This window comes from Galeopterus variegatus, unplaced genomic scaffold (assembly GCF_000696425.1).
Source record: "Galeopterus variegatus unplaced genomic scaffold, G_variegatus-3.0.2 Scaffold803, whole genome shotgun sequence".
NCBI classification, from domain to species: Eukaryota; Metazoa; Chordata; class Mammalia; order Dermoptera; family Cynocephalidae; genus Galeopterus; species Galeopterus variegatus.
In genome coordinates this window covers 305,174-313,326 of record NW_007726914.1, presented here as the reverse complement: position 1 = coordinate 313,326, position 8,153 = coordinate 305,174, and the positions used below count along the sequence as shown (strand labels likewise).

General features: G+C 41.2%; 1 pseudogene; it reads left to right on the top strand.

Annotated features, from left to right (window-relative positions):
- The first annotated feature begins 1,259 nt into the window (after positions 1–1,259).
- LOC103590326 lies at positions 1,260–5,869 on the top strand (annotated as a pseudogene).
- Positions 5,870–8,153: the final 2,284 nt, after the last annotated feature.

Here is an 8,153-nt window from a genome sequence, read left to right as displayed (position 1 = left end):
AAATGGCCAACAGTCATATTAATGGCTTTTTATAATTAAGAAAATGTGGTTGTGTCCCAATTTTACAGATGCAGATACTGAAACACATAATGTTAGCTGGGCTGAGGTCACAGGAAGAGCCAGAATTTGAAGTTAAGATGTGTGACTACAATGTCCTTTTACTTTTCTTCACATGGGAGATCACTCAATCTTTGCTTAGAAGCTTACATGCTTAATTTCTTTGCAGAGGATAAGAAAATATCTTTGGATATGAATGTAATTTTCACTTCACTTTCTGGATCACTTCAAGATTGGGCTCGCCATTCCTCCTAAAGATTTTATAAAACCCCACTTTCTGCTATTGTGGCCCTTCTTAAAAAAAAAAAACAAATAAAAGAAAAAACTATATGATTGATTGTCTTTAATGTCGTTTACCATCTCACTTGGGGTTAGGGCTGATTTAATTGCTATATCCTCAGTATCTAGTACAGTGGCTGATATATAACAGAATAAATAATTTTGGAATGAATTAATACCACAATTAACACAATGCAAAATACACATATTAACAAAAGGAGTTTGAAAATGAAATGAACAAAATTATGGGTACCTTTTTTCTCTAGTTTCCAAAAATTCTTAAGATTAGATTTTAGTATGTTGCCATGGTATGAGTTACAAAAGGAAAAATACAAAGATCGTCAGAGTCGGTGCACCTGAGTTTTCGTACTAGCTTCCTACACATTCTGCAGACCTACCAGTTTTGGCCATAAGGAAAATGTAAATTTAGGAGATTGGATTAGATTTTCTTTTTTTTTTTTTTTCCTTTTTGTCTTTTTTTCGTGACCAGTAATGGGATCGCAACCCTCGGTGTCGCACCCATACCGCGACTGGCAATGGGATCGCAACCCTCAGTGTCGCGCCCGCACCATGCTCAACCAGTGAGTGGACCGGTCTCTATATGGGATCCCAACCTTCGGCGGGAGCGCCACCGCACTCCCAAGCGCCACACTCTACTGAGTGCGCCTCCGGGCAGGCCCCTGGATTAGATTTTCTTGAAGATTCCTTCCAGCTATAACAATAAGTAATAGTAAATATCAGATTTCTTTTTATTCATAAATTAGAAATTTCTTCTCTATCCAAGCATATCACCTAATATCTGTTAAATGGAAAACAGATGCCAGAAAGACATTCAATTACACATTTCATAATCATCTACTTTGTATCCTTTATGAACATTAATAAAACAAAAGATGAAATTGAAACCACTATCGGGCATAAGCATGTCACTAAAATACCACAAAAATTACTGCCAGAATATGTCTAAGAGCACACTTAGGACAAGCTTGGCAAATCATTTGACTTTCAAGGGCCAGAATCAGGTATGAAACCGACTGAATTCACAACAGTGTGAACAGAATTCACAGGAGTTCTCCCACTGAAAGTACGTACAAGCACTAAAACAGATACAGGTTACCTGCCTGATTATCTTTTGACACATCCACTGAAAGGACCTTCTGAGGTCATTCAACCAATTTACTGGCTTCAGGCACTATTTCAGAGGATTATTACTTCTCTATGTAAGTATTTACAGGAATCTCCCTTTTGCTCTGACTAACCCACTTAATTACTTTACAGAACATAATATGCCTCTTAGGGGCTAACACACTATAGGAAAAATGCTTAAGTACTCAGATTTCAGACGTTTTTAATGGCTGGAAAGATTAAAAGGGGAAAATGGAGTCACATACAATAAAAAAAGACACTCAAGGAATGCTCAGACTCTCCCTACATAAGAAATTATCCAAATGTTTGAAATGGGATTCATTTAGCTGTTGCAGTTTTGTAATACTCAGGTTGGAATCTGGTGTGTGTCACTTTGCCTGCAAGGTAAAATTTACAGAACAGGAAAATCTTGCTTAACCAGAAATGTAGCTAATTAGAAACTCCAAATAAGCTATTAGGGAAAGGGTCTTTGCTTAAGAAGGAAGAAAAGTCATAAGAAAAAGACAACACATGCACAGCTGCTTGGCTGGGTAGAGCAGAGATCAGAGCCCGTCACCCCCCATTCCACATGCACAGGCTAATATCCTGACACTACTCTTTGTAAGTGTACTCAGACTTCTCAAAATTCTCCATCTCGGTCCAAAGACTTAGCTGTCATTTTAGATCCAACTTACCCAAGAGAAACACAAACTTTGTAGAAAACTTTTCTTCCAGGGTTAAGAAATTTTCTGTCAAATCTTCAATTAACCAGAAAATTCAGCATCCCAGAAGGCTCTTCTTTCCCAAACCACCTTTACTTTAACCCTGGACATACTAAGAAGTGAGAAGAAATGAGGATTAAAGCAGGAGCCAACAGGAATACGGAAATGATGCTTTAATTATGGAGCTGTGTGAAGACCCTCTTCATACTGAGTTGATCTTCGGTGCCTGTACTAAATGAGAAAATATGTGAACTGTAGAATTCTATTCAAACTTAGATGGGTCTATGAAGGGGAATCTGTGAGCCTCAGTTTCCTCACTTATAATATAGGGGTAATGATACCTGTCCAATCTATTTCAGATAATTGTTTGAATCAAAATGGTATTACAGTAGTTTTCGTTTAACATAAATTGATGCTATATGGATGCTGAAAATCATCATAATTAACATCCAATGCTATATGGATGCTGAAAATCATCATAATTAGAGACAAACTAGACTCTTTTCAATACCAAAGTGTTAAAATGGGCTTTGTTTAAGTCCTTCTGATTCCTGTATCACTCACACCCAGAAAGGGTTTATTTTCAATGTCGGGGTCAAGCATAGACATCCAGAACCCCCAGCTGCAAGCTCACTTTGAAGACTGTGATCCAACATAGAATGATAAAATATAGTCATAGGAAAGGACTAAGACACTATTCTCAAGTCAAGTGACTCTCAAACTGAGCTCTACAGCCTCTCTACTCAAAATGGGGTCAATGGACCAGCAATGGGTCATCCCCCAGGAGTCCCTTAGAAATGCAGAATCTCTGGTCCTAACTCAGACCTGCTGAATTAGAATTTGGAGGGTAGGGTCTGACAATCTGTGGATTCTTCAGAAGTTTCTTATGCATGCTCAACTTGGAAAAACTCTGCCCCATAAAAATCCAAGGATTCTGACAAGTAGCAGGACAGGCACCTGGGACCGGAGCCAGGGGGCGCTGCCCTGGGCTCTGAGAGCAGCCCTGCCCTGCCCACTTGAGGAAGAGCAGCTCCACTTTCATTGAAACAAAGAGAACCCTCTAGAAAAGTGTGAAGCACAGATAAGAAAATGAAGAGTCAGAGAGATATAGAACTTCCCCTAAACCACGCCCTACTCAATAGCAGAGACAAGAGCAGGACCCAGACTTCCTGATTCCCTCTTCTCGGTATTTTTTAATAGATTGAACCTCTCCAAAACAAGCTCAAAAAGGACATTAAAACACCTGTTAGAGGCATCCTGGGGAAGGGCATTGCATGCAAGACCTGATTCTGAATTTGGGCTCTTCCACCAAACAGCTGTGACTCTTAAGCCTCCGTGTCCCTGACAGCTTGTCGTTCTCACCTCTAACTGAGGGATAATAATACTGACAGCATACAGATCAAATAAAATAACGCAGGTGAACGTTTTTCAATTCTTTATTGTGTTCTATGTGTTTTTTAAATAAATGCAGGGTTTTACCACGGAAAGAGTAGGAGGTGAATCAGCAAAGACAGGTTTGAGCAAAGGCACCGTGAGCTCACTGTTTGTGCTGGTCATGCATCCTTTTGGAGCCTCAGTTTCCTCCTTCACAAAATAATTCATGCCCTGCTTTTTTCAGGGATGATAAAAGAACAACATGTATACAAGATTAAGATTAAATAAACACATATATAAAAAAGAGTTTAGCAAACAGTGAGGTGGCACTCAAATTCCAATTGTTGCTATTTTATTGACAGTTTTGGAAAATGCAAAAAAAGGACAGGAAAGGAAAAGGCATCCAGTCCCACACCACAAAAGACTCTAATAGGAAAAGTAAATGATTAAATGGGATTGAAATGAGAAGACAGAGCAGCTAACCATTAAGCCAATAAAATGCTAAATAAAAGATGATCATTTGGAGACTCTGGAGACAGAGTGCTAATGAAGCCAAGGCCGGCTCCAGTCCAGTTACCCTGAGGGCTACTGAGACAGCACTGCTGGGAAGAAGTATTTCTCATCCAGAAAACTGAGGAAGGGGCTGAAACAGAGGGAGGCTGCTGACCCTGGTCGGAAGAGCCCGTGCCGGGACGCTTCCTCTTTTGGGGAATCACTCTTGGGGTTCACCTCGAGCACTGACCTCCTAGACCTCCAGGAAGGAAGCAGGAGGTGGTGCAGGCAGCATGACAGCACAGCCTCTCTCTCAAATCCTTTCCACTCTGTTGCCACGCGGTCCCACTGTGGGTTACAAGCAGCGGGGGGCTGTGATGGGGACACTCTATGGTGGTTCTTCCATTCTTTGAGAATCAGGAAGAAACTATGGGCCTCTCCCCAGATAAAAATAGGGATATGACATTGTTACCTCCAACTTCAGAGGGTACACATTGGCCAGCTGAGAAAGTCTGACTCAAGCAGATGCTTTGCTCAAAGGGCCCCTCATCTTCTCTGCTGCCTCCAGGGTGTGAGGCTCATTGCCTCCTCTCTTTGAACCTCAGTAGCTGGTTTTGTAAGATCAGACCATATTTGCCAAATATGTATGAAATTTGTAGAGTCCTTATCACCTTCAAATTTGCATCCATTTGGAAAGTTAATTGTATATTTATTGTGGTTGAAAAGTAAAATGTAAACTATTTCAATTAAGTAATGGTAATGTGAGAATTATAAGACTCTTTACAGGCAAAAGACCCTCACAAATTTCTAAATATGTTCATATGACTTTAGAATACTATTTCTTCCATAAAATGCAGTACACAATATGGCTTTCTGTCTGTGGATGCTGGTGAGGAAGCATCATTAAAGTCTCTTCCCACTGTCTAAGTCTAAGTCAGAGTCTCCTAAAGAGCCCGAACAGCTGCAGAAGCTCTTCATAGGAGGGTTGAGCTCTGAAACAACTGTGTTAGGAGCCGTTCTGAGCAATGATGAGCTCTCACAGACCATGTGGTATGGAAAGATCCCAACGCCAAGTGCTCCAGGGGCTTTGAGTTTGTCACCTATGCCACCGTGGAGTAAGCAGAGGCAGCGATGAATGCAAGGCCACACAAGGTGCACAGAAGAGTCATGGAACCGAAGAGGGCTGTCTCAAGAGAGGATTCTCGGAGACCAGGTGCCCACTTAACTGTGAGAAAGGTCTTTATTGGTGGCTTTAAAGGAGACAGTGAAGATCACCTGAGAGATCACTTGGAACAGTGTGGGAAAACTGAAGTGATTGAAAACATGACTGACCAAGGCAGTGAAAAGAAATGGGGCTTTGCTTTTGTAACCCTTGGCCACCTTGATTCCGTGCATAAGACTGTCATTCAAAAATGCCATCCTGTGTGTGGCCATGACTGTGTGGTGAGGAGAGCCCTGTCCAGCAGGAGATGCCACTCCTTCATCCAGCCAAAGAGGTGAGGTGGTTCTGGAAACTTCAGTGGTGGTCATGGAGGTGGCTTTGGTGGCATCTGTGGTGGGGGTGGATATGGTGGCAGCGGGGATAGCTATAATGGATTTGGTAATGATGGAAGCAATTTTACAGGTGGTGGGAGCTATGATGATTTTGAAAATTACCACAATAAATCTTCAAATTTTGGACCCATGAAGGGAGGAATTTTTGGAGAAAGAAGCTCTGGCCGTATGGTGGTAGAGGCCAGTACTTTGCCAAACCACAAAACCAAGCTGGCTTTGGCAGTTCCAGCAGCAGCAGTGGCTTTGGCAGTGGCAGGAGGTTTTAATTAACTTCCATGAAGAAAAGCTTAGCAGGAGAAGAGAGCCAGAAGTGACAGGGAAGCTACAGGTTACACCAGATGTGTGAACTCAGCCAGGCACAGGGTGGTAGGGTCCAGCTGCTGCAAAGAAGGCATGCTTTACAAAATACTTGTGTGTATGGGCAAAAAACCCAAGGACTGTATTTGTGACTAATTGCATAACAGGTTATTTCAGTTTCAGTTCTGTGGAAAGTGTAAAGCAATCCAACAAAGGGTTTTAATGTAGATTTGGGTTTGTTTGTGCCAATGCCATTGATTGATAAATGTAATGCAATAGTCTGATCATCATGGTGCATAAATGTGTCTTTTTTAAAAATGCAATACACTATATAGAAAGAAAATTAGGTTACCTCTTCAAATGTTTAATGATTCTTTTAGGATGAAAGTTTGTAAGGCTATTATAATGAATTGCACCATGTCTAGAAACTCTACATTATATTATCTTAAAAATGCAGCCCACAAGCTTAGCTAAAATGTAAAAAAGAGAGAGAGAGAGAGATGGAAAGGCTTGCATAGGACCCAAGGGCGTTTAGGAGGTTGCGAATGCCCAGGTGTGTGATTCCTGCTGCTCAGTGCTCTGGCTCCACACATCACCATGGAGTGGAGCTTCATCTGCTTTGTCCACCATCATCTCTGGCACTTACATCTCCTCCCTGGGATGGGATTTTCGCAGAATATCTTCTCCCAATAAAGGGCTGATCCTATGCTCCACCTCCTCAGTCAGCTGCCCAGCCTGGGGGGCAATGAGTTTATGGCAACAAGGGCAGCTTGTACCACCTCTCCTAACTGCACATTTTTGAAGACAAAAATCTTGCAATGATCCAACCAACCTTGTCTCCAGGTGCATGGAAGTGCAGGGGCTACCCATGCCTGCCTCGTGCTGTTTTCAGGATCGCAGCTTCATTTCTGTCCACAGTGACATGCACAAAGTCACCTTCTCTCTCCATGAGCTAATCATGCTTTTAACTTTCACTGCAGATTTATCTCCCGTGGATAGCAATTATTGTACCAATTGGGACACATAAGAATTTTGAAAAAGAACTTCAAAAATGGCTTTTTCTTATTTCACATAGTGCATCGGGTGAACTTGTTTATGTTATAGGCCTGGTAGACTCACCAGCTTTGACATTCCACACTCAATATATCTAAGGTTTCTATTTTTAAAATTAAAAACTGTCATTTCTCAGATCATCACTCCTCTCTCCCTTTATTTCTATTATCAAGACAGGTGCGTAACTTGCTTCTGTGCTGTTTTGATCACTTCCCAGGGTTTTAATCGACATGTTCAAGTGCAGATACTCAGGAGGCAGCGAGCCTCATTCATTCACAAAGAAGCTTTTTTTCCTGAAACTGGATTTCTAAAGCAATATTCAAATTTATGTATCAGAAAAACTCAGTATTCACTAATTGAAGAAATAATGACTAAGTACCTACTATGTGCTGGAAAAAGTAAAATGACATGTGAAGAACTATTGGCATTTCTTAAATAACCTGTACTGAAAACTAATCATCTTACTTTTCATAGCACTTTAACGTTTCAAATTGCTTTTCCAACTATCATTTCATCTGAAAAGAGATATTTTCTTTGATCCAAGGAGAGACTAAATGGTTTGCCCTGCTATCAAAATAGGGTTGAAATATCAATTTTTAACCTTCAAATCTGTGTCTTTCTACAATATTACAGATAAACATTACTAAATGCATGCTGTGTGCTCTTGTCTCCTGATGAACAGACACTCTGTTTCTTAATTCCAGTCTAATAGCCCTTGTCACCCTCTTCCCCTCCCATGCTGTGGGCTTGTCTCAGTGCCCGGCTACTCAACAAGGAAAGAGAGATTGTGGGAGAGTCACGGGAACTGGATTCAATAAAATGTAGGATTAGATCCCAGTTCTCCAGGGGCCTTCCATCTCTGAGTCTTGGTTTTCCTAAAACATAAAATGAGGCTAAAAATAATCCTTATAGTGCCATTTCCAGAATGGCATTAGCTGTTGCCTAGATTTACACTGTTCCTGGTATAATGCCAGCACTCTGTACGTGTTAGTTTCTCACACCCTGTTTGAGCCTCAGAATGTTTCACAGGTGTGGAGCTCTCTGTCTAACTGATGTCAGAAGCACATTGCTCACCAGGTGACCGCAGCAAGCCTGAGTGCAGCTGTGGCAGCAAAGTCTGGGTTCTTGACTCAGATTACACCACTCCTAGGTGAAACAAAATAAATTAAAATTTACATCATTTGAATCAGCCAACAAGCT